The sequence below is a fragment of the Delphinapterus leucas genome, chromosome 8, assembly GCF_059928025.1.
Source record: "Delphinapterus leucas isolate spDelLeu-1000000601 "Yukka" chromosome 8, BTC_Dleu_Yukka2, whole genome shotgun sequence".
In the NCBI taxonomy this organism is placed as follows: Eukaryota; Metazoa; Chordata; class Mammalia; order Artiodactyla; family Monodontidae; genus Delphinapterus; species Delphinapterus leucas.
In genome coordinates, this window is record NC_143136.1 from 115104081 (window position 1) to 115127629 (window position 23549).

The window sequence follows — 23549 nt, forward strand, 5'->3', positions numbered from 1 at the left end:
TAGGCATATTTTGCTGCATATTGATAGCTTATAGATGATAGTAGAACTTTATAGTTGGAGAGACCATGGAATTTAATTTCCCATTTTCTAATATCACAGTTCATCAAATATAAGATGCCATTAATTGTAAGATATGCTATTACATTCTGTACCACTAAAAGAAAAGTGTATGCCAATTGGAAATGACATGACCCCAATCATTAAGACACATCTCAGTTTGAGAGACATCAAAATGTGGAAAAGGTACATCTTAGAATTGATAAAATACATTATTTTGTACTACAATACCTTTTCCTCTTTCTGAGATAAAAGCCATGTGTCTTGTTATTCCATAAAAATCCTTCCACGATAATGTAATAAGGCATACACGTTGGAAAACACATAAGTGGTGAGAAAACCAGGTTAAGAAAGTAAACCAACATCTTATGTAATTCTAAGTTCCCTTTTAGGTTATAAGTGCACTGGGTACTTTGCTAACTGGACAGGATTTTTTTTTAATCCTGTTTTGTCTTATTCTAAATGGGGGAAAGTTACAAGAGATATTATAATGAATAAAAATTAACTGGATTTCAATTAATTATAAGTATCAGTTAACTATAAAAGAGAAAGAGACTGCCTTCTTTAATAAAAAGGAAGGAAACTGTTTTTTGGAGAAAATGATCTTGGGGTCAGATCACATTTAAGCTAATCTCTGTTTTCTATAAATTCTACCTATAATGAAGGTAATAAAACTAGGTGACTCCTGTGATTGCTTTGAGACACTATAATATCCTTTGGTGTAAAAGAGAAAGTCAGTCATGGTTCCTACACTAAGTTTGGTATTGTAGAAAATGGGGCTGGGGGGGTGGGTACCTGAGAAAGACTTTTAGCCAAGAGCATTAATTTTTTCCTAAACTGAAGAAGTATTTTATAGAACAGCCTATCCACCTAAATCTTTTCATAGGTCAAGTTTTAGGAAGAAAGACTTGTTAGATGAGTAAATGCCCAGCCAAAGTAGAAATTACACCAGAAAAGGTTTCTTGCTAAAACTTGAAAAACGAATAATACTAAAAGACCAGCAAAACAAGCCAATGTACGTATGTGCCATAGCTGTGCTGGGCAAGAGCCTAATGATGCTGTTGTCTGCAAAGTGTCCGAAACATAGTCCCAAGACCGCTGAACTGCCTGTTTGCACATAGTGGCCATCAAGCTGCTAAAGTTATCAAAATTCCAATGTACTGTTTCAGTAATTCTGTTTAAATAACCCTGTGAACATCAATCCAGAGCTGAATAGAGAAGACAAACAAGGCCCTAATGCTTCTGTACCAACCAAGTACAAATAACACCAACAGCATACTTCTTGGCATCCCAGTATATTACAATATAATCATAAAACACGGTGCATCTTGGAAAAAGGTAGCCTTAAAACCCTGAACAGTGAACAAAAACTGATGCTTTTATGAAGTTGAAAGTAAAATTTGACTTAGCCAGCAATTGAGGCCATAAAATCAGTCTTGTGAGGCATGAGTTCTCTCCCCAGAGGGGAGGCCCAAACTCCTGTCATTTATTTAGCAGTCTTGAAATCCCATTTCAGCTTCCGAATGCGTGTTCTAGAAGGTGGCAAGATAATGCTGTACCACTGCTACACCACACTAAATAGCCTCCTTTGAAGTATTAACACCAACTACAGAGTTAAGTCAGAGACAGGTTGTTTTTAAACAGTAAGTAGGAGCTTCAGGATGCCTAAACATTGATTACCTTGGGGGAAATTACACAAGTGTACTGAGGCCCTTGGTTTAGAAATCTGTGAAACAGCTTCTTGTTGACTTTAAGTAAATTTCAGGTGATCTTTCAAGATCTAGAAACTCAGATCATGCTTATTCTTATTTTGAAATGGAGTTCTCATTTCCCTTAGTATGTATACTTAATCCAGTGTACACCGAGAGGGCTTTCTCTAAATAGCCTGTGAGTAAATGACCATGATAAAGTTAAACACTGAACATATATGAACATGATCTGCATTCAGGTGAGGATACATTAACTGGTTTCAGCACAACCATCGAAACTTCACAAGTTAAAGTGACACATTTAGTTATGTACATAATCATAGGCTTTTAGATTATAAGGAGCCCAACAGGTCACCTAGTCCAGCCCCCTTTAACTTACAGATGAGGAAACAGGATTAGAAAGGCAACTGCTGCCCATGGGAGCACCATAGCCAAGGATGTGGTCCAGGCTGGGGTCAATGTCTCCTGTCTCCAAGGCCAGTATTTCCCCCGTGATCCACTGTAATTACAAGCCTTCGCAATAATAGGAATGAAACTAAGTCATTATATAAATTATAAATTACTATAAATCATGTGACTTTAATACAACTAAAAGTGTTCAGTATTTAGGAAGACAGACGCTGTGACACAAAATATTTACTGAACTTCCTGTGTGATAACAGTTCTTCATTTAGTCTTTACAAAATCCCAAAGATACACTTTACTATTCACAGCTTAAAGATGAAATAATTGAGACTCAAAAGCCTCAATAGCAGAAGTCCATCTAAAAACTCTGATCCATTACCCAGGTAGACAGCTCTGTCGTGTTCCTGTAGGTAACCTCTTCACCACTACCAGTACCCACAAGAGAGACAGGGTATGTTTGGCCTAGAGCAAGATGGTCATTTCTCTAATACTATGTAAATTGCCATCTGCAGAGATCTATACCAGAATCTCTGATGGAGGTGTGTGGGCACATGTTTGTGAAGGAGAGAGGAGTAACCCCTCAGGAGTCAGTGACTCAGTGACACCAATGTTACTTATGTAAGTTTCTAAAAAGGCGTTTCCACACTATTGTGGAAAAATGCACACCTGACATTCATTTGGTGTCCTCTTCTTCTGCACGTTCCTCCCCCATCAATATCATTTCCACAAGGTACTGCATTTATGTGTATCAGTCCTGTTTCCAAAGCCTCCTTGTTGCCCGTTGGATAGGTCGCTTAAGAACTCATAGAACAAAGAGTTATAAAGGTATATGGATATCGCCAAGTCTCTTTCCACGTTTTAATTGTGCAGAAACTGATTTTCAGACAGGTAATACAGCCAGTCAGAGACAAAACTGGGACTTAGGGCAAAGTTCTGACTCAAGTCTAATACTCTTCTCTCTATACAACATGCTTGATTATATGATTGGCCCAAAAAACAAGTGTCTGTCACGTATTTGGCCAAATATATTAATTATTTCAAGCCAATACCGTGTTACATTTTTAATAACAAGGTGAAAACAAAATTGGTAATTAAGAGATAGCGTCATAGGGTAGTAGAAAGACAATACAAGCCTCATAGCTAGATAGATCTAAATTTAATTCACGCTCCCTAATTTACTAGCTGTGTTGCCCTGGGCAAGTTGCTCAACTTTCCTGAAGTTGTAACTACCTGAGAATACTAAGAACTACATGCAGTGGGATATTTATAAAACATCTGACACATAGTAGATGCTCAATATATATTGGTTCCCATTAATTCTAACCCACCACAAAAGAGCTGTGCCACTCTTAGCAAATTCCTTTAGCCCTCTGGGTCTTACTTTCCTCCACTGTACAATGAGAAGAGGAAAGAAACCAAATGAATTCCAAAATCCCTTACGGCTCATCAAGTAAGAATTCCCAAAGGTTCCTTTACCTTAATTTAAATTCAACAAACACTTAGGTACCTTATATTCATCCTAGGCACTAAACAGCTCCAACCACCACCAGGAATATGTCTATGAGTTCATTAGAATGGGCTCAAACTCCATAGTACTTTAAGTTCCACACAGAAAAATTAGTATACAAAAGCAAAGGACTTAACTTTGAAGAAAACTCTGCAAGGACATCACAAACCTAAGATGATAAATAAAAATAATTTAGAGTATACCTTAAATTGTTAGTCTCTCTTTTTTTTTTTGCTGGGATAGAAGATGAGAACTTAAGTGTTTATACTATAGGTCTATAACAAGACTCAGGAGCCATTTAGGTAAAACACTAATGCCATTTTGGGGGGGAAAAAAAAGAGCAATAAACTTCTCTTCACATGTGAGTCTTACACTAGGCCTTAAAATGTAAGAAACCTGTGTCATTCTGAAGCAGAGGGGAATAAAATTTATTCTGAGAGGTGTTTTACAGTGATAAGCATTAATATAAGAAGGTAGTTGACCATGTTTTCCACATTACTTTTGAATTTCATATTTCAGATTTGAATTCTCTAAAAATAAAATATAATTTAAATCTTGAACCTTGTAAGACCTGGCGAAATATTAGCTGAAATAGTAACTGAAGTTAAATGAAAGTCTTAACTACAAAGTTTATCCTCCTCTTCTCTTCCATGAGGAAATCATTAGCAAATTTTTTTTATTACAGATAAGGCTTTTTGCAAATAACACTCTATAGATTCAAAATAGATTTAAAATCATGATTAGAGCCTAGTCATGGTTTCTCAGAAATTCATTTGAGGTTTACCTGTTACCATACCTGTACAATATTATTCACTTACGTTATAAAAGTTTAGAATACACATCTTAGGTGATAAAACATCAACAACATCAAAAACATTTGCCTTTTATGAGTATGAAGAGACAGAAAAGGCCCGTTGAAATTTATATATATATATGGCATAGTGTGAACCAGAGGCAGAAGGCCTGGATCCTATTTCTGCTGTTGTTAAAAGCTCGATATGTGATTCTTGGACAAGTCACTTCACCTTTCTTATCTGTTTCTTTATGAAACAGGAAGAACCATCTGATCTAAGATTTCTTCCAGTTCCTATAATTAACATCTGTGCGAATCCTCAATACAGTACTTGAGGAGCTTGGGACATGGGGCAAAAGTACTCACAGGAGAGCACTTATTCTGCTCTTCATGCGTGCTGCTAGGAGGAGCCAGATTCTGTAGAGAGCCACACACTAAATGGCCTGGCTTCGTGCCTTGGCTAAAGAACACCATCGATGACTAGGAAGGCACTTAAAGAGACTCAGCCAGAGGAAACAATCTATTTTCTGAACATAGTCCAAAAATTAGATCGGGTCGTGTGAGCCTACACAACATGACCCCTGGTGTCTCAGCCTTTTATCTTGGCCTGCGGAAGGCCTGAGTTCATGTAGGTGACCTGTGGTTTCTGAGCCTTATGAGAAATACTTCTGAAAATGAATGGTTCTCATCCCCAGTCTCACATCTGACCCTTGAAAATACATATATTTTTATGCAGCAGCTGCAATACATGCAGCATTCTTAGGACACCTTCATGAGACAGAGTTTAGCATAGTGGTTAAAAGTGTGAGTCGAGCTCAAATCCCGACTCTGCTGCTTAACTGCTGCGTGATCTTAGGAAAGAAGCTTAATCTCTCTGTGCTTCAGGTTCCTTTTCTGTAAAACGGGGAAACTAATAAAACCTAACTCAGGTTTGTCGTGAGGCTTAATCAAGATAATACATGCAAAGCAGTTAGCACAGAGCCTAACATAAAGTATCAATACACGTTAGTAAGCTGGATGAATGGATAGATCAATCGATCGATTGATCAACTGATCTTTCAGTCCTGGGCCCTGGGACTCCCTGAAAAGGCTTATGCGAAGGCCAAAAGCAATTTTCTAGCAGTGAATGGCATCTGCAGATCTTTTCTGAGCAAATAATATAGCAAAGACTCAAAGCTGGGCTCAGCTTTTACTAATAGGATCCTACAGAAGTCAGGAGGAAGTAAGATTATCCTTAAAGTAGGAAAGAGTTACGCTGGTTTAAGACAAGATCCTTTAAAGAGATAGACACACACAAAAAACATTTAATATGGTCATACAGAATTAGAGAAAGGAGGTTACTTTTCATTTATACCTTCTCAAGTGTTGCCAGCATTAAAAGCCACAGAGTTTTATAACTGGATGGCTCCCTAGAGACCATCTAGTTCAACTCCCTTACTTGATAGGTAAGTTGTTGAGGCCCAGAGAGATTAAGCAACTTTCTCGAGGTCATTCAGCAGTAAATAACAGTGCCAAGACATATAAGCTTTCTGACTCCTCCCATTTGCCCACCCAGTACTCCCCCTGGTAACTTTCACCAGGTCATCATCCTGTCCTTGTTGTACCAAAAGGGCATTAAAACACACACAGGTTTCTCACTTTTGCCCAGTTTCCCAAAAAGTACAGAAGCAACCTCAACCCCCAAGACCTTCTTCCCATTGGGAATTGGGGAGGATACCAGTCAATCTGTGGCCTTCTCCCAGGCCTTCTGTGGAGTTTCCACTCTTTCCTTTCTGTTCCTCATGTTCACTCAACAGGGCTACTTCTAAAAGTCCCTCACCCCAAAAATCAGGCACGTCCCAGGGCACAAGTTACCACCTGCTAATCTGCAAATTCTCATCTTCCCACAAATGCTACACCGTGAGGCAGGAAATACAGAACTGTTACTAAATTTTCTCTGAGCTCCCTGAGTGCATTCAGTGAGAACTGATCCCTCCCTCCCTAGGATGACTCAACCAGGTTCATTTATAAAGTGTGTGTATGTGAAGGGCCAGAGAACCCCTAGGTGTGCCTAACACAGAAAACAGGAGAAAGAGGGGACCAAGGAATGGGAGATGGGTTGAGGGAAGGAGGGAGACAAGTAGAAGGAGCGCACCTGTCAAACTGCAAAGTATGGATCCTAGAGACAGCTGTGCTGCTGGGACTGACTCACTGCTGAAGGGACAGAACTGCCCAGGGGATTGCAGCGTTTTCATTAGGCGCTCTGGTAACTGACTAACAACAGACTGGCGCCTCAAACTACACACGTAGGAGGAAGTAGGTAGAGGCTATCCCGAAGTAGCGGGAATAACGAACTCTTTTCTTCCCACTCCCTTTCCTACTCTTGTGAGTTGGCACGCCACTCTGTGCCTGGCTGGCATGCCCTGAGCTTGCCAGGGTGCAGTGCATCACCCCTGACCGGGAACTCCCCTCCCTGCTCTCCCGAGGGCTAGAGAGAAACATAGGGCATCTCTCAGCTCTACCAAGAGCTCCCGTCCCTTGCCCCTTGCAGGGGAACTGATTTGAGAGAAAAGCTTTTGCTGAGTGTCTGAAGCTGACAAATGCGGGGCACTTCTTGTCCCTAAGCACTTGCGCCTGCGTGGGGTGTCCCTCAGCCTGGGTCTCTGCTTTGAAGGTGGGAGGCCTAAATGTCACAGCCACAGTGTTCCTTCCCCACACGCGCACCTACCCATGAACCCGGAAGGAAGGCTTTGCTTTGATCTTTTTTCCCTCCCTACCTGAATTCCGGGACCAGGTTAGGCTGCAACCCGTAGAAAGCAGCGGAGAGAGTGACCAACCACCCGGGCTTGTAACTGCCGTTCTCGCACTCCAGGTAAGGCGGAGACCACTTGACGTGGCTCTTGTCCCCGCTAAGACCGTCCCTGCGCCGCCAGCTGTGGCCCAGGCCCCGGGGCCCCTGATTGGAGCCGCGGCGGTGCAAGTGAGTCCTCCACTTGCGCCGGAGGCCGCGGAACCACTCGGTCTCCAGCGTGGCGTTGGCCAGGTGGTGTGCTGAGGAGGACAGGTCCTGGAGCAGGATGCGACTCTCCTCGCGCGTGGCCTGGAGGAAGACCTGCGGGGCTGGGGCGGACAGCGACTCGGTGCTGAAGGTGATGGCCGCCCGGGAGATGCTGGGCTCACCCTCCAGGAGGCTCCGCACCAGTGCCCGGTACCACTCCAGGTCGTCCTGCGAGTTCTGCTCCCGCGACTTATTGCTCTACAGCATCATGTTGAGGAAGTTGGTGGCGTGTGTCAGCGTGTCCAGCGCCCCGTGCAAGGAGGAATGGGAGCTGGCTAGGGCAGGCGACTTCCCCGGCAGGCCCGCCAACTCGTAGCGGCTGGAGCAGTTGGCTCGCTTCAGCTGGTGGGAGTCCCCGGTGTAGAGGTAAGAGGCCACGTCCATGGGCACCTCCTCGGCGATTTTCTGCGCCAAGATGGTGCCGTCGGTGGAGCGGCTCCAGGGAGCCGAGGGGTCCGAGGCAGAGGCTCGAGCCGGCTGCTGGGCGTGCTGCTTCGCCCTCAGGGCCTTCTCTCGAGAGGAATCCGTCCGACTTGGAGGGTCGCGGCTGGCGCCGGCAGCTCCCAATCCCAGGTGAACGAGCAGGAGGCAGCAGAGTAAGGGGTTAGCCATGGCTCCCATCTGCCTCGCAGCAAGGAGAGGAGGTAACGGAGGGAGTCACTTTTTAAATTTTGGTCGTCAATCTATCAGCACTAAGACTTTTTCTAGGAGTCTTCCCCCTTTTCAGCTGGCACCCAGTCCAAAAGGACTTTAAAGTAGGGATGTTCTGACATACGCGCGGCTGACTGAGCTACCGTCGCAGGAGATCAGATCACCTGTGGCAACGCCGGCTGCTCCTGCTCCACCATGGGTCTGCTCGGGATTGCGCACCTCGCAGCCTGGAGCCCGGCACCTTACATCCCCTCTCGCCGCCGGCAGCTATAGTTGGCCTGCTTACGTCTTTCTGCTTAGCAGCTTCCACCGCCGCTCTCATTGAGGTGTGTTCAGGAGCTGCTGCTGCTGCTGCTGCTGCTGCTGCTGCCGCCGCCGCCGCGGCCGCCAAAGACACTGCTCCATCGTCTCGCCCGTGGCAGGTCGTTCCCGCCTCCCGGCTCAGGCTCCTCCTCGTCCGCTTCGCCCCGAGGCGCGGAGCGCGCGCGCCCAGACCCGCACCGCGAGCGTAGCAGCTAGGGTTTCTTTTAAGGCGTTTGTCTTTCCGGAACCACGAGGGCTAGGCAGCTGGTTAATTGGAGTCTTTAAGTTTGGCCACAAACCACACTCCTGCCTCTCCCTGCTCTCGGGAGGAAAGCCGGTTTAAAGAGGCGGCTTGGCCGCAACCAAACCCTGGTAGGGCGGCTTCAAGTCGTCTTGTGCCCTGTTTGGCCGGCTCCTCTGTCAATCAGCCGACTGCCGTTTGTTGGGCTGGTGCGGGAGCTGTCCAGTGCTGAACCCGAGGCGCAGGAGGAGGCGGTGGCGCGGAATGCAGCTTCGCTGAGTCCTTTCACCCGCTCGCGTTCCCTGATGACTCGGGAACCTGAGGGGGTGAGAGGTGGGGTGGGCGGAGTGAAGGGAGAAGCAGACTTGTGGTGGCTCAGAGCGAAGGAAACTTGGATGTACCGAGGAGGAGGGTGTTGGCATCTTGCATGCTTAGTTAAATCAGCCTTTCCTTTTGCCTGGTAAAGAGGGAGAAAGTAGTTTTCATTTGTGGCTTAAATCGGAGGGAAGGGACGTAGGATGGAGACGTGTCCTCCCGAGCATCTGCTCATTTTGGGCAAATTATCAAATCTTCTTCCTTGTTGTCGGTTAAAGAAATGATTAAACCCTACTTGCCGAGGTCTTCGCTATAAGGGAGTAATGGAGACATCTACCGGCTGAACTTTAAGGGGAAAATGCCATATTAAAGGAGCCTCTCTGCTTGAAAGGGATGAAGGGGAACCTGTGGAAGTGTAAGCAAGTGAATATGTGGAAGGGAGAGAATATGTGCCGGGGCAGGACTCGGACTGTGAGAGAATGAGAATGAGTCTGTTGGGCGGGAAGGGAAGCCATTCTGACTGGGAGTTCCTAGAATTAATGGATGTAAGAACTAAGACATCTGGTTAACTATAGGTTGGGATGTCCCAGCAGAAGAAAGAAGACCTGAATAAGTATGCCAAGACCCCCCAGAATGATTGGAAAATCCCCTAACACAGTCTAATGGTTTTATTTGAAGCTTTAATAGGGTCTTCTGACATTTTCATTCTGAAAATACTAATTAGTACTTTGGATAGGTATGGTTTTATGCACCTCCACCTTCCATATGCACCTCCACTTTCAAATTCCCCAAGAAAGACACAGGATAGAAAGTCTCAAATTCACTTCGATTCCCAACTTAAAAAAAAAAAAAAAGTTACCTGTGGCATTCTAAGGTAGCACTGCTTAGATTTGCTTTATCCTTTCATTTTATTCTTCCTGTTGAGAAAATACCTAAGCACAAAAATTTAAGCTCCAAAGAGCAAAAGTTTGTCTGCATTGGTCACTGTAGCATCTTGAGCACCTAGAACACACAGATGCCTGGCACATAGTTGGTTCCCACTAAATATTTGCTAAACTAATGAATGAACCAGAAGATAATGATGATGAAGCTAATTATTTAGGAATCCATCTCCTTACCTAAGAAGAGAAGTCTGCCTGATGTGTCAGTGGTGAGGGCTTTTGGAATAAGACATAGCAACCAGTTTTCCAAACTGCAGTGTATGGTCTCCAAGGGAGTTTTTATAGCTTTGCAAAGAATGGTTATTAGATTTGTGTTTATTTACAAGTAGAGTTCATGTTCATATCTGACTTGTTTAAATTTTGCTTTGCAGTGTATACGCTTTTGCCAAATAAAGGTCATCCCAGTTTAATCCTCTACTATAGCACACGTGGCAATAATAGGAGTTTCTGTTTGTTTAATTTATCAGAGTATACAATATGATTTTCTATTTAGTTGTCTAAAGACTGGTGTAATTTCATCATTAATTGATTTTTTTAAAGAAAACCTGTATAACTAATTAACAATCCTTTAAAATTTTCTAGTATTGCATTTTAAAAGGAAGATATAATTTTATTAGTCAGTCCTTCTATAAGTAATTCAATGACTTAGCATAATTGAAAGATCTGGGTTCTGGTCCTATCATTATTTTAAGCAAGATATATGGACACTAACAATATATTTGAAGTTTCTGTGTCTCGGGATGCAAACTGTATGTGGGCCTCGTGATTTGACACTGAGGGAGTACTGAAATGACACCTGAGCCACTCTCCTGGAGTGCCAGTTCTTCCCCTAGTGCACAGCTAACAAGAATGGAGCAGGCTATGAGAGGCTCTTGCAATTTGGGCATTCCCTTCAGGGGATCACCTTCAGTCCACACTGCCAAACAACAGAGGTGAACTAGTTAGGTCTAGAACAACACTGCCCAATAGAAATATAATGTGAGTCACAAATGTGATCCACATATATAATCTCAAATGTTCCAGTAGCACTTTTTAAGAGTAAAAAGAAAAAAAGTGAAATTAAATGTAATAATATATTTTATTTAGCCCAATAGACCCAAAATGTTATTCAATAAGTAAACAGTATGACAGGTATTAATGAGATATTCTACATTTTTATACTAAATCCTCAGAATCCAATGTGTATTTTACACTCACAGCATATGGAACTTCATACTAGCTACATTTCAAGTGCTCAATAACCACCTGTGACCAGAGGCTACCATAGAATACAAGCTCTGGAAGATAGTACATCGTGGTCTAGAATGATCTAGAAAACCTAGGTTTACTCACGATAAGGTACCATGGTCCAAATGGTCTAGGAGGCCTGTCCATTTAATAGATCTGGAGTCAAGGAAACTAACTGAGTAGATAGACAACCCTACGTCTATGTCAGTGTCTGTCACTGAAGGAGATCATCCAAAAGAAGTTATCATAGGGGACCAAGATATAACACATACTCATACCCCTCTAAGCAGACTACAAAATTCCACAGCAACTCACAGACATATTCATTCAACAAATGTTGGCTTAGCCTCTGCTGTGTATCAGGCATCATGCTTAGTACTCGGGCAGACACCTGCATGATGGACACATGGACCTCACAGTCAAGTGTATAGAGAGAGAAACAATAAAAAAGCAAACAAATAAATTTTAAAATTACATATTGTGATCAGTGCCATGAAGAAATAAACGCTGTAAAGTTACAAAGAGTGCATGGTATGGGGGCAGGGAGATTCTTATAGAGAGAGAGAAAGAAAAGGAAGACTTCTATGAGGAGGTAACAGTTGAGCTAAGATGTAAAAATGAGGAGTAGTTAACTAGGTAGTAAGTAGTAGTGAACTAGCTAAGGGTAAGATGAAAAGAAACTTAGCAGGAAAGAGAAGTGGGAAAAGATGACTGCATTAAGATGAAGTTCATATATAATATAAAAAATACAAACAATTGAGACAAAAAGAAAATCATTTTATAGGATAATCAAGTGATCCTGGCATGAATAGCACCTCTGTCCCACCAATTACACGAGCGTGATTTGTAGAGGAGATAAATATCCCTGTGTAGCCTCAAGTTAAGAGCTAAGTTATCTAAATGCATATTAATACTGTGTGGGAGCTTGACTGTAATAGGTCAGTGTATACAAGACCTGTAGGCCCTGTGTGACAAGGCCCAAAGCGTTTTCATCACAGCCTGAAAAGTCAATCTAACTGCTTTAGAACAGTCAAATTTGCACTGATGAAAAAGCATTATGCAGTGGAGCTTTGAGTTATTAGTTGTCAGTATATTATTGATTTATCATTACTGTAAAAAGGAAGATGTGATATTAGCATATCTTTAAGTAAAAGGAATTAAAGGAGGTTAAAAAAAACTGCTGAGACCAGATTTTATGTGAGCAGTATAGGTAAAGTTGTTTCTAAAATTTAAGTGCTCCTTTAAATCATTTAAATCAGCAAGGATTAGGACAGTGGGATATGGCGAAAGGACACTGGATTGGCAGTTGGGAGACCAAGCTCTGATTTCCACACTGCTGATGTCTAGTCATGTGACTTTTGACAGTTTCCTCAACCTCTCTGAGCCCTTTTAGTTCATCTTTAACATAAGAGTGATGTATTAGGGACTTCCCTGGTGGTGCAGTGGTTAAGAATCCACCTGCCAGGGCTTCCCTGGTGGCACAGTGGTTGAGAGTCCACCTGCCGATGCAGGGGACACAGGTTCGTGCCCCGGTCTGGGAAGATCCCACATGCTGCCGAGCAGCTAGGCCCGTGAGCCATGGCCACTGAGCCTGCGCGTCCAGAGCCTGTGCTCCGCAACGGAAGAGGCCACAACAGTGAGAGGCCCGCATACCGCAAAAAAAAAAAAGAATCCACCTGCCAGCGTAGGGCCCATGGGTTCGAGCCCTGGTCCAGGAAGATCCCACCTGCTGCGGAGCAACTAAGCCCGTGCGCTACAACTACTGAGCCTGCGCTCTAGAGCCCACGAGGCACAACTACTGAAGCCTGTGCGCCTACAGCCCATGCTCCGCAACAAGAGAAGCCACCGCAAGGAGAAGCCCACACACCGCAACGAAGAGTAGCCCCCACTGTCCGCAACTAGAGAAAGCCCAGGCACAGCAACGAAGACCCAGCGCAGCCAAAAAAATTTAATTAATTTTTAAGAATACTTAACTTAAAAAAAAAAATAGTGATGTATTAGATACAGCCACAACTGAAACAGTTTTAGCTGAGTGATGGATAATGGTCCAGGTATATTTTTCGGAACTCATCATTTTTGATAGTTCTAGATTTATAATGTAAATGTTATTTTTAGGTTAAATAATGCTAGGTCTCAGTAAACAAAGTGGCACAACCCGAATCAAATTCTTGATAAAGCAAATAAAGCCACAAAGAAGCAGCATAATCTGTCAATATAACACAAAATCAGAAATCCAGTTCTTATTCGTGGTCTTACTGAGATTCTGGATTTCCCTGAGCTTATGCTACCCCCTGTGCCTCACGTTCCCATTTGCAAAATGAAGATCATAGTCTTTGTTATCCAAGGGTGGTGGTTTTGAAATTTCTGGGTGAAGAAGAGTCACTAGAGAATTCTGATCACTGCTGTAGGTCTGGGGGGAAGTTAAGAATCTGCATTTTAATAAGCACCACAGGTGGTTTTGATGCAAATAAGCCATGGAGCACATGCTGAGAAATGCTGCTTTGAGCCATGGAAAATAACTCTAAGATAATAGGGGAGAAGCTCTCCTGGTAAACAAAAAGCTGTGCTGTAAATTGTGAAATGTACCCTGTGGGGGGAAAAAATGAAAATAACACCTATAAAGAGATTATCATCATCACCTAATCATTTATATAGCACTTACAGTGGCCAGGCATTGCTCTAAGGATTTTACACACTTTAGCTCATTTAGTCTCCATTACCACACTGTGAGTTTGGTACAGCTACCATTTTACAGATGGGAAACAAACAAACAAATGAATTGCCCTAAGTACTACAGCTATCTGGCTCCAGATGTCATACCCTTAATCACTACACCAGTGGTTCTCAAATGTTGATACACACTAGATATACCTGGAGAACTTTTGTCAAAGCACAAATTAGTGGCCTTAGCCCCAAAACTGCTGACTTGGTAGGTCTAGAATAAGGCCTGAGAATTTGCATTCCTAACAAATTCCCCTGTGATGTTAAAACTGCTGGTCCAGGGAACACACTTTGAGAACCACTGCTCTGAGATGTGCTTTTCATCATTATAACCCCTGACTTTTTGGTAACACTTTTCCATCCATTTAATGTGGAAAGAGGAGAAAGTCAAATTAAGGGATGAAAATATGCCTGAAATCTAGCAAGAAAAAAAAACTATTTCTAACTGAGAAAGCTTACTCAAGATGTTTATGTTTTTTACTTAGCAGTTTATTCTCATCTGCCTCCAGTTTACCCTTAAAACTCTTACTCCCTGTCAGCATCGCTTCTAACAACACTCCTGCTCTTTCCAGAGTCGTCTCCTCTGTTTTTCACTGTGAAATCATGACTTGGGCTGTTCCTGCATTCCCAGTGAAGTGCAAACGCAGTATCATCTATAGAGTCACTAGGGCTTTGACCCAAATTGCTAGTTTCCCTAATCCCCTTACCCCCATGCACACAAAATGGTTCTGTAAACTAAAGACACTTGAAGAACTTCCTGATCACAAGGGAAGAAAACGCCAGGAAATGGCACTTATGTTAGGAGAATCCTGAATGTGCTGAGGCGAAGTATGTCTCCAAACAACGTCCCATGACACTGACCTGACATTCAGCAGTGCAGGAAAGGACCAATACGACCTTCACAAAAAAATTACACCAAATTAATTATTCAAAGCTCAACTCCATTCAATGCAAGGGTCGTCTCTTTTTCTTATTAAGAAATAAGAACAACCAAAAAATTTGAAACAAAGTTTACCGAAATATGGACTTTGTGGATAGCAAAGATGGGAAATGGATTATTTTGTCTCTGCTCGATTTTGCCTGCTTCCCTTGCTGGAGGGAAGCCCCTCACACCATGTGTACCCATATGTTGTTATAATTCATGATATAGCTTTCATCAGCATAGTACCTTGGGCATAATGGGGGTTTACTTCATGATCAGTTTAGGACTCGTCTCTCCATCCGAACACAGGAGCTTCTGCAAGTTGAGATCTTCAAGTGCCCAGGATCATGCACACATAGGATACACTAACTAATGACAGTTCCTCATTGATGAAGAGCAGAAACTTGTAAATCCAAACAAACTTATAAAGAACAAGTTTAGAGTAGTAAGCTGCTTATAAACTTTTTGCTGTTATTTTAAAAAGCTTGAAGGAAATTAATCCAGTAACGTTGATATTGTTGAAATTGCAGACATCATCTTAACATCAGGATTGTATGGAAAAGGAAAACAAAGAAACATAACATGGAAATATATGCCAACAAAATGTGAAAGAAGACAATCACTGCACATGTTTCAGGAATAGCCGCAGGCTAAGAAAATGACAAACCTAAGTATGAATCCAGGTACAAAACAGTTCTGCAAATCTATCGTTTTATTTTAACAGTAATATTATGTATGCCTACTTAAAAAAAAAAAAAAGTTTCCTCCAGACCTCTGCTGCTATCCCTAAAGAAAAAAAAAAAAAAGGAGGCAAAGAAATTTACTTTAAGATTTCCTATCTAATCTGTGGTCAGTTGGTCTCTCCTCCTCTTCCTCCTCTTTCTCCTCCTCTTACAGACAGTAAGTGCTCAATGACAGATTAGCTGTAAGTCTGGGTTGTCCCCAGGGAAAGGGAAGAGAGTACGTCCATACCTGTGAGACAGTTATTGACGTTTACTTAGAAGTGTCTTCTTTTGATTGCTTTCGGTACTAGCATTTAAGTAGGTCTGAGGCAGAAGCCTGAGTCCTGTGGCATATATAAATCATTTCCACTTGTCCTTTTGATTTACCCTTGGGAATCAATAGTTTCAGGGAAAATTTTGCCTGGTCTTTACCAACAACTCCCTATTCAAACACAGGAGAATTTTAGAGAAGTTTTGGCACAGGAAGCTTTCAGTTCCTTTTGTTCACTGCGTCAGTGAATGTTCTTGGGTGATGGGGCTGGCTTCCAGTCTATATGGCCATCACTTATCACAGTGTGTGCGGAGGGATGGGTTCTTCATGAGCATAGAAAAAGCAGACTAGGGAACAAAGGCTAAAAAGAGAAACAGTTTTCAAGAATCTGCAGTATCATGAAGACCGAATGTGACGAAAAGTAGCTATCTCAATTGTTCGTTTTTATATCCCAAATCAGATATTTTAGAGTAAAAAATTAAAATGTAACTAAAAGTGAAGAAAGAAGTAAGAGGGACTTCCCTGGTGGCACCACGGTTAAGAATCCACCTGCCAATGCAGGGGACACAGGTTTGACCCCTGGTCCGGGAAGATCCCACATGCCGCAGAGCAACTAAGCCCGTGCGCCACAACTACTGAGCCTGCACTCTAGAGCCTGTGAGCCACAACTACTGAGCCCACGAGCCATAACTACCGAAGCTCGCGCACCTAGAGCCCATGCTCCGCAACAAGAGAAGCCACCACAATGAGAAGCCTGCACACCGCAACAAAGAGTAGCCCCCGCTCACCGCAACTAGAGAAAGCCTGCGTGCAGCAACGAAGACCCAACACAGCCAAATAAATAAATAAATTTATAAAGAAAAGTAAAAGAAAGAAAGAAGAAAGCAATAAGAAGGCTTTTCTGAATGTCAGGGTTGTTTTTAATTGAAATGGATTAGCCAAGAGCAGAAGAGAATATCTTTCCTTGAAGAATAATTTGTGATCTCCAGTAGAAACTATATCCATGTATCAGAAATGAGCTATATTTAATTCTGCCTGGATAGACAAATGAACCAAATGGTCATTGGAATCTATTCTTCTCCTACAGTCCTATAATAGACTGAGGAATATATCCTGTTATGTCCCTACAAACAAGAAAACTAGTGCAGGCATATTTAACCCAAGTACTTCTTTTAGGCATCAAAATCCAATCTCTTTGTGCTACCACTCCTCTCACACTGCATTACTCAACCTGGCATTCAAGGCCATTTACTAACTTTTTTTGCCCATCCCACTAGTCCTCCACTACATTTTGGAGATACTCCATTCTAACAAAGCTATGCTGTTTACACTCTTCCTTTATAAGTAATTTGCACACTCCTATCCTATGTCTGCCTTTGTAGAAGTTAATTCTGTGTATTGAGAAAACTTCCACAAATACGCTTCCTCTCCTTTAAGACCTTTAAGAACTGCCAACACTTTGAATAGACATTTCTCCAAAGAAGATACACGATTGGCTAATAAGCGCATGAAAAGATACTCAACATCATTAGCCTTTAGGGAAATGAACATCAAAACCACAAGATACCATTACGTACCCACTAGAAGGGCTATAATAAACAAGACAGATGATAACAAATGTTGGTGAGGATGTGGAAAAACAGGAGCCTTCATATACTTCTGGTGGGAGTGTAAAGTGGCACAGTCACTTTGGAAAACAGATTAGCAGTTTCTCAAAAGAGCTGAACATAAACTATCGTGTGACCCAACATCTCTACTCCTGGGCATTTGCCCAAGAGAAATGAAAGCAGCATGTCCACACAAAGACACACACATGAATGTTCACGGCAGCTTTACTCACAGTAGCCGGAGTCCAGAAACCACGGACAAGGCCCATCAACTGGGGAATGGATAGACACAGTGTGGTACAGCCGTATGGCAGAATCCTAGTCAGCCATAGCAGTGAACAAACTGCCCGCACATGCCGTGTCACGGATAAAGCTCAGAAACGTTATGCTAAGTGAGAGAAGCTGGACCCAGAGACCACACGTTGTATTCAGATGCGATGTCCAGAAAAGGTAAATGTATGGAGACAACAGGTGGACTAGTGGTTGCTTGGGGCTGGAAATGGGAATGAGAATCAACTGTAGGAAAAAAAAAAAAAAAAAGAATCACCTATAAATGGGCACAAGGGAATCTTACTGAGGGGGATGAAAATGTTCTAAAACTGATGATGGTAGCTGTACCACTCAGTAAAGTTATTTTCAGTAAAGTTATTTAAAATCATTTGAGTTTTACACTAGAAACTGGCGATATGTAAAATGTACCTAATAAAGTTTGTTAAAAAAAAAAAAAAGAACTACCAACTCTAGGTATTCTCCAAGATTGACTTGATTTTCTAGAATCAGCCTGATTCTAGCTAGAATCATCTTAGTTCTTAGAACCGATTCTGTATGATAATGGTTTACCTATGCTGATTTAATGCTATCTGTGAACATCTAGGTGAACAACCGAAGAAGTTTTGGGTAGCATTCTCATCTACATTATTTATTATTTTATTTTATTTAACAAATACCTATTGGGGGGTCCACTATGTGCCAGACACCATTCTATATAAAAGTGATGCTGCAGGAAACAAGTCAAGTTTCTGCCATTGTGGCACTTACATTCAGATGTAATATGTCCTGTGAGGAAAAATAAAGTGGGATAAGAAGATATATCAAGATTGGAGGTCAGGGAAAGCACCTCTGGTTAAGTGGCATTGAGTAGGAGAGTGAACGGTGTGGAAGACCGATACATGGGAAGACTCAGGAGAACAACTTTCCCAGCAGAAGATAATGATCATAAAACCCCTGAGAGAGTATCAAGCCTGGTCTGTCCCAGGAACAGCAAAAATTTCTGTGTGGATAGAGGTCAAGGAAAGGTGGATGGAGAGAGAAGGCAACAATCAAATCACATAGAGCTTTTTGCACTGTGGCAGTGAGTTTTGGTTTTATTACAAGGGCAATTGAAAGTCATGGGAGGGTTTTGATAGGAGTAACAAAATCATGGGGGCTGCTATAGAGACTGACTGAGGAGGGCAAGAATAGAAGCAGAGAGACCAGTTAGGAAGCTGTTGCATTAGTCAAAGTGAGAGACAAGGGTGGTTTAGACTAGAAGTGGATGGGGAAAGCAGGATGATAATGGTTGAGATGGTTGAAAATTGTTGAATTCAGGATTGTAATATTCCAAAGGTCGTGAATGTGGCTGCCCATTCATACCCTCTGAATTTCAGATGCAATTAAGGTTTTCCTAGAGTAAGAATAATATTAATATATAAAATAATGTGTGCCAACTTCATTTGGGAGTAGAATCCTAATTTTAGAATAAAACTTAATTCTATTCCTTAGAAAAATCACTGTTCCTATGTATCAGTTTAAAGTACTTATATCCCAACTGAAAAATGAGCACAAGACATGAACAGAAATTTCAAAACAGAAGAAACACATATGGCCAGTAAACACATAAAGCAAATGTTCAACCTCATTAGTGAGCGTGGAAATGCAAATCAAAACACGAGACATATGAGTTGTATCTATATGATTGGCAAAAATTAAAAAGTCCAATAATGCCAAGTTGTTGGCACTGGTTGTGGGAAGGATGGAGGAGATGTGGATTCACAAAATCTCTTATGCCCTGCTGGTAGAAACGTAAATTAGTATGATTGTTTTAGAAAATAATTTTGGATTATCTAGTAATGCCAAACATTCACCTACTCTATGGTCTAGCACTTTCACTCTTGATATATACACCTAAGAAACTCTGTCCCATGTATACCCTATAATATATACAAGAATGTTAATAACATCACTGTTTAAACAGCACAAACCTGGAAATCCTGAATGCCTGTCCACAGGAGAACAGATGAATGAACTGTGTTATCCTCACACAGATGAAAATAAAAACAAGGAAATTATGAACACAGGATTCAGGGAGATGGCTGACCTCCTTGGGTTGGGGGGAGGTATGAGCATGGGATCGGGTACCCCTCACCCTTTACAATTCATTGGACTGACAAGTCTGGCAAAGAAATGGTGTAACTGTTCCAGTAGGTGCCAAGATATTACTCCTCCTCGGTAACACAGTCAGCTTTTCTGACTGACTTAGCCCAATGGCCAACAGTCTACTTGTGGCCAGTTTCGGTGCTCAGACAGGGCTCTGAGGGAGGTATCTGAGATCAGAAAGGGTTTTTAATGCCTGCCTTCAACTGTGCTGAGCCTCTGTCTTTGACGAAGTCCACTCTAGGAGAAATCTGATTTCACTTCCGGAGAGTCCAGCCCTTTCTCCTCTTCCATATCAGTCTCTCTACTTATGGAGTCTGTATCCAGAGCACTATTTCAAGACCTCCAATGTGTCTCCTCAAAGACTGCCTGACCCACTTTCCAGATGGAGCCAACATCATCCTCCATCTGATCCATAAATCATGAACAGAAGGCTGAGGAAATGAGAAGCTGCGCTCCCACTGGGAGGGGAGTGAAGCTTCCAGCATGGGGTGCACAGCATGATCACGGAGGCACAACACAGTTCTCCAGAAAGCCAGTTCTGATGAATGACAGAACAGCCGGTTCCAGATGAAACTATCCTGGATTTTCAAATAGAACAGTAACATTGAAATGAGATAAGACTTACCACCAACTTAGTTGGACATATTTAATTATATGTATTATGATTATTATGGCACCTGAAGACCAGATATAAATAGTAAGCCGTTCACATATTTTACCATCATAGCTATTTCTGGGATTCCCTCAGACAAAAGATGGGAGAGAGAAACGATAAAGTGTATGAGCTTCTCTCCTGCCGGAAGGGCACAGGGCACTGCTCCAGTCCTCCTTCTCTAAAAAGGATTGAAGGTGTCCCATAGCACCTGAAAGAAGAAAATAGCGAGATACCCCAGAGAGGCTGATTTCAGTGTTCATTTAAAAGTCAAAGGTAGGGCTTCCCTGGTGGCGCAGTAGTTGAGAGTCCGCCTGCCGATGCAGGGGACGCGGGCTCGTGCCCCAGTCCGGGAAGATTCCACATGCCGCGGAGCGGCTGGGCCTGTAAGCCATGGCCGCTGAGCCTGCGCGTCTGGAGCCTGTGCTCCGCAGCGGGAGAGGCCACAGCAGTGAGAGGCCCGCGTACCAAAAAAAAAAAAAACACCAGGACAGAGCTTCCTGCAAATTATGATGAAGTGGTTTTTGCCTGCAATTCACTGGCTTTGTGTTACAGTACCTATCGAAGAAGCTGGGTTTTCCCACCCTCGCACCCACTCCCTCCTAAGATGGGGGCAGGTTTGGGACAAGGAGCAGGAGAACACGGAGCCAAAGTGCTAATGGGTCGACTTCTGAAGCATGAAGAGTGAAGAGGATATAAAAATAATCTTGTCTCTGTATAATGTACCCACCTGAATTCCTCTTTTGGATTCTTTATCCTTATTTAAACCTGTCATTTGAGCAGCTGAAGTGAAAATATGGGCCCAGGATCTCCTTCTGAGTGAGAGAAGCATCTCTTCTCCAGCATCCTCACCATAAGAAATCAATGAAAACAGCCTCCAATCAAAGGTCAAGAGGTAATCAGAAGGCGGGGGGGGGGGGCGGGGAGGGGGTAGTGGTGAGTAGCAATGAGTAGCAGGTTGGCCTGGCTACACTGGATCTTTCTGAGATCTCAAGGTTATCTCTCTCATAAGCTATCTTTTCCTGGTTGGATTTGACTTTTGTGTTTTGTTTTCATTTTCGTTTTGTTTTCTTACCATAAGAGTGGTAAGGCATTAAAGGTTAGGCAGTGAGCCAGGAGAAAAACGGCCAAGAAAACAGCCTGGCTGCCTTCAGGCTAGGCTTCTAAGTCACAGAGAACAAAAGGGAGTCCACCCAACAGCTCGGGTCCAGCTGAACTCACCAGGATCAGAAGAACAGCATGCAAATTGGAGTCAAAGTTCTGTAGTCATAAACAATACATACGACTTGGGGGTGGTTTTCACGTCCACACAGAGCTCCCTGGGGAACCTCATTCATTTGGGTGGAGTTTGCAGGTCCTGGTCATGACCACATTCTCTGTGACCAACACTGACTGATGGTGGGAGGCGGGAGTGCTGCCCATGAGTAAGCAGGGTGAGTGGGTGCAGGCCCTGTGGGCCGAGCAGTCACTTACACACCTAGACAGAGCTTAATGTAAGACCCCAGAGGTCATGCTCGTAATATTTACATAAGTGACTTGATACTTAGAGCTCCATCATTGACTGCCCATGAATTATTGTGGTCTCTTCATTTACAATAGAGAAAAAATGGAAGCCACAAATACGTTCTTCCATAAATTAGCAGATAAACAGTGAGCGATGTATCCATGCTGTGAAATTGTATTCAGCAATCTAAATATTAAACTATTATACCATGAAACGACATGAGGGAATCCTAAGTGCATATTGCTAATTAAAAAATCGGTCTGAAAACGTTCAGTTTCATCTATTTCACCTTTGGGAAAAGGCAAGTCTATATATGAACCAGTCAGATGAGCATTTAGCAGGAATTTGGGAGAAGGATTTTCATAAGATAAACATGGACAATATTTAAGGATAGTGAAATTCTTCTCTATGAAATTGCAGTGGTGGAACCATTGCACTACGAATATGTCAAAATATATACAGTAATAGGAGAACCTTTTTAATATAAATATAAATTTCATTTAGAAGTTCAGAGACTGAAGGGTGGACGATGCACACTGTATAGATGATACCTAATATAGTGAATCTATGAATTAACATGGCTGGAGAAGGAGGGAAAGTAGGTTTTGACTTTGGAAATGAGTGGAGTCTGAAGACTAAGTTCTAAGCCACTGCACGTAAGCACTAGAGCCTGGTGGATAACGGTATTTCCATCAGGAGTCAGGCTAAGCATTCAGTTACTACTGTGCATGTGGAATTGAACAATTAGTAGCTGGATGGAATCTGTGGAGAGAGGTTTCTTACTGTTGGATGGAAAAGTAACAGAGAAGCAAGGAGGAAACTCTGAATTTAACCATGTGTTGTTGCACTAGGATTGGAGATGTAAGAATTGTCTCACATTTACCTTAACACAGGTCAGAAGGTGAGATACAGAGCTAGTTGCAGACGTGTGTGTGTATATGTGGGGTAGTGCACACAGATATATTTCCAAGGTCTTTTAGCTTATAGGGTCTAGAGCCAATGCTCCCAGTAGACAGGACACCAACATTAGTATCCTAATACCCAGTCTTCTGATTCCTGTTACTATTCTCCAGAAAAGGATCCGCAACTCAGCTGAGGCATGGCTAATTCTAGGGCCAGAGAAGAGAATACACATGATTATCCTGCAGACTCTTGTAGCACCAGAAAGTAAGGAAGTTCACAGAAATGGATGGGGGCCCATAAAGAGGATACAGGAGACAATCTGAAAGAGCTCCCCGTGGCTGACAAGTGGTCACAATTACAGAAGCAAAGAAAATGCCTTAGTATATAACCTTAACACAATGTATGAAACAAATATCTTGATTCATACTTATATAAAGAGATTGAATAAATATATCTAATGGGGATGGTAGGATAAATCCATCTGATGGTGGAAAGCAGACTTAAAGTTCAACAGTAAAAATTATTTATGTCATTAAACGATTAAAAACTTGACAACTAATAACAGAAAGTATTAACCTAATCTTCAAATAAAGGTCTCAAGAAGAAATATATCTGTGCGGCTCTTCCAAAGATAGATGGGGAAAGA

General features: G+C 42.4%; 1 pseudogene; it reads right to left on the reverse strand.

Annotated features, from left to right (window-relative positions):
- Positions 1 to 4248: 4248 nt before the first annotated feature.
- On the reverse strand, positions 4249 to 12734 carry LOC149748632 (metabotropic glycine receptor pseudogene; annotated as a pseudogene).
- Between the last annotated feature and the right edge of the window lie 10815 nt (positions 12735 to 23549).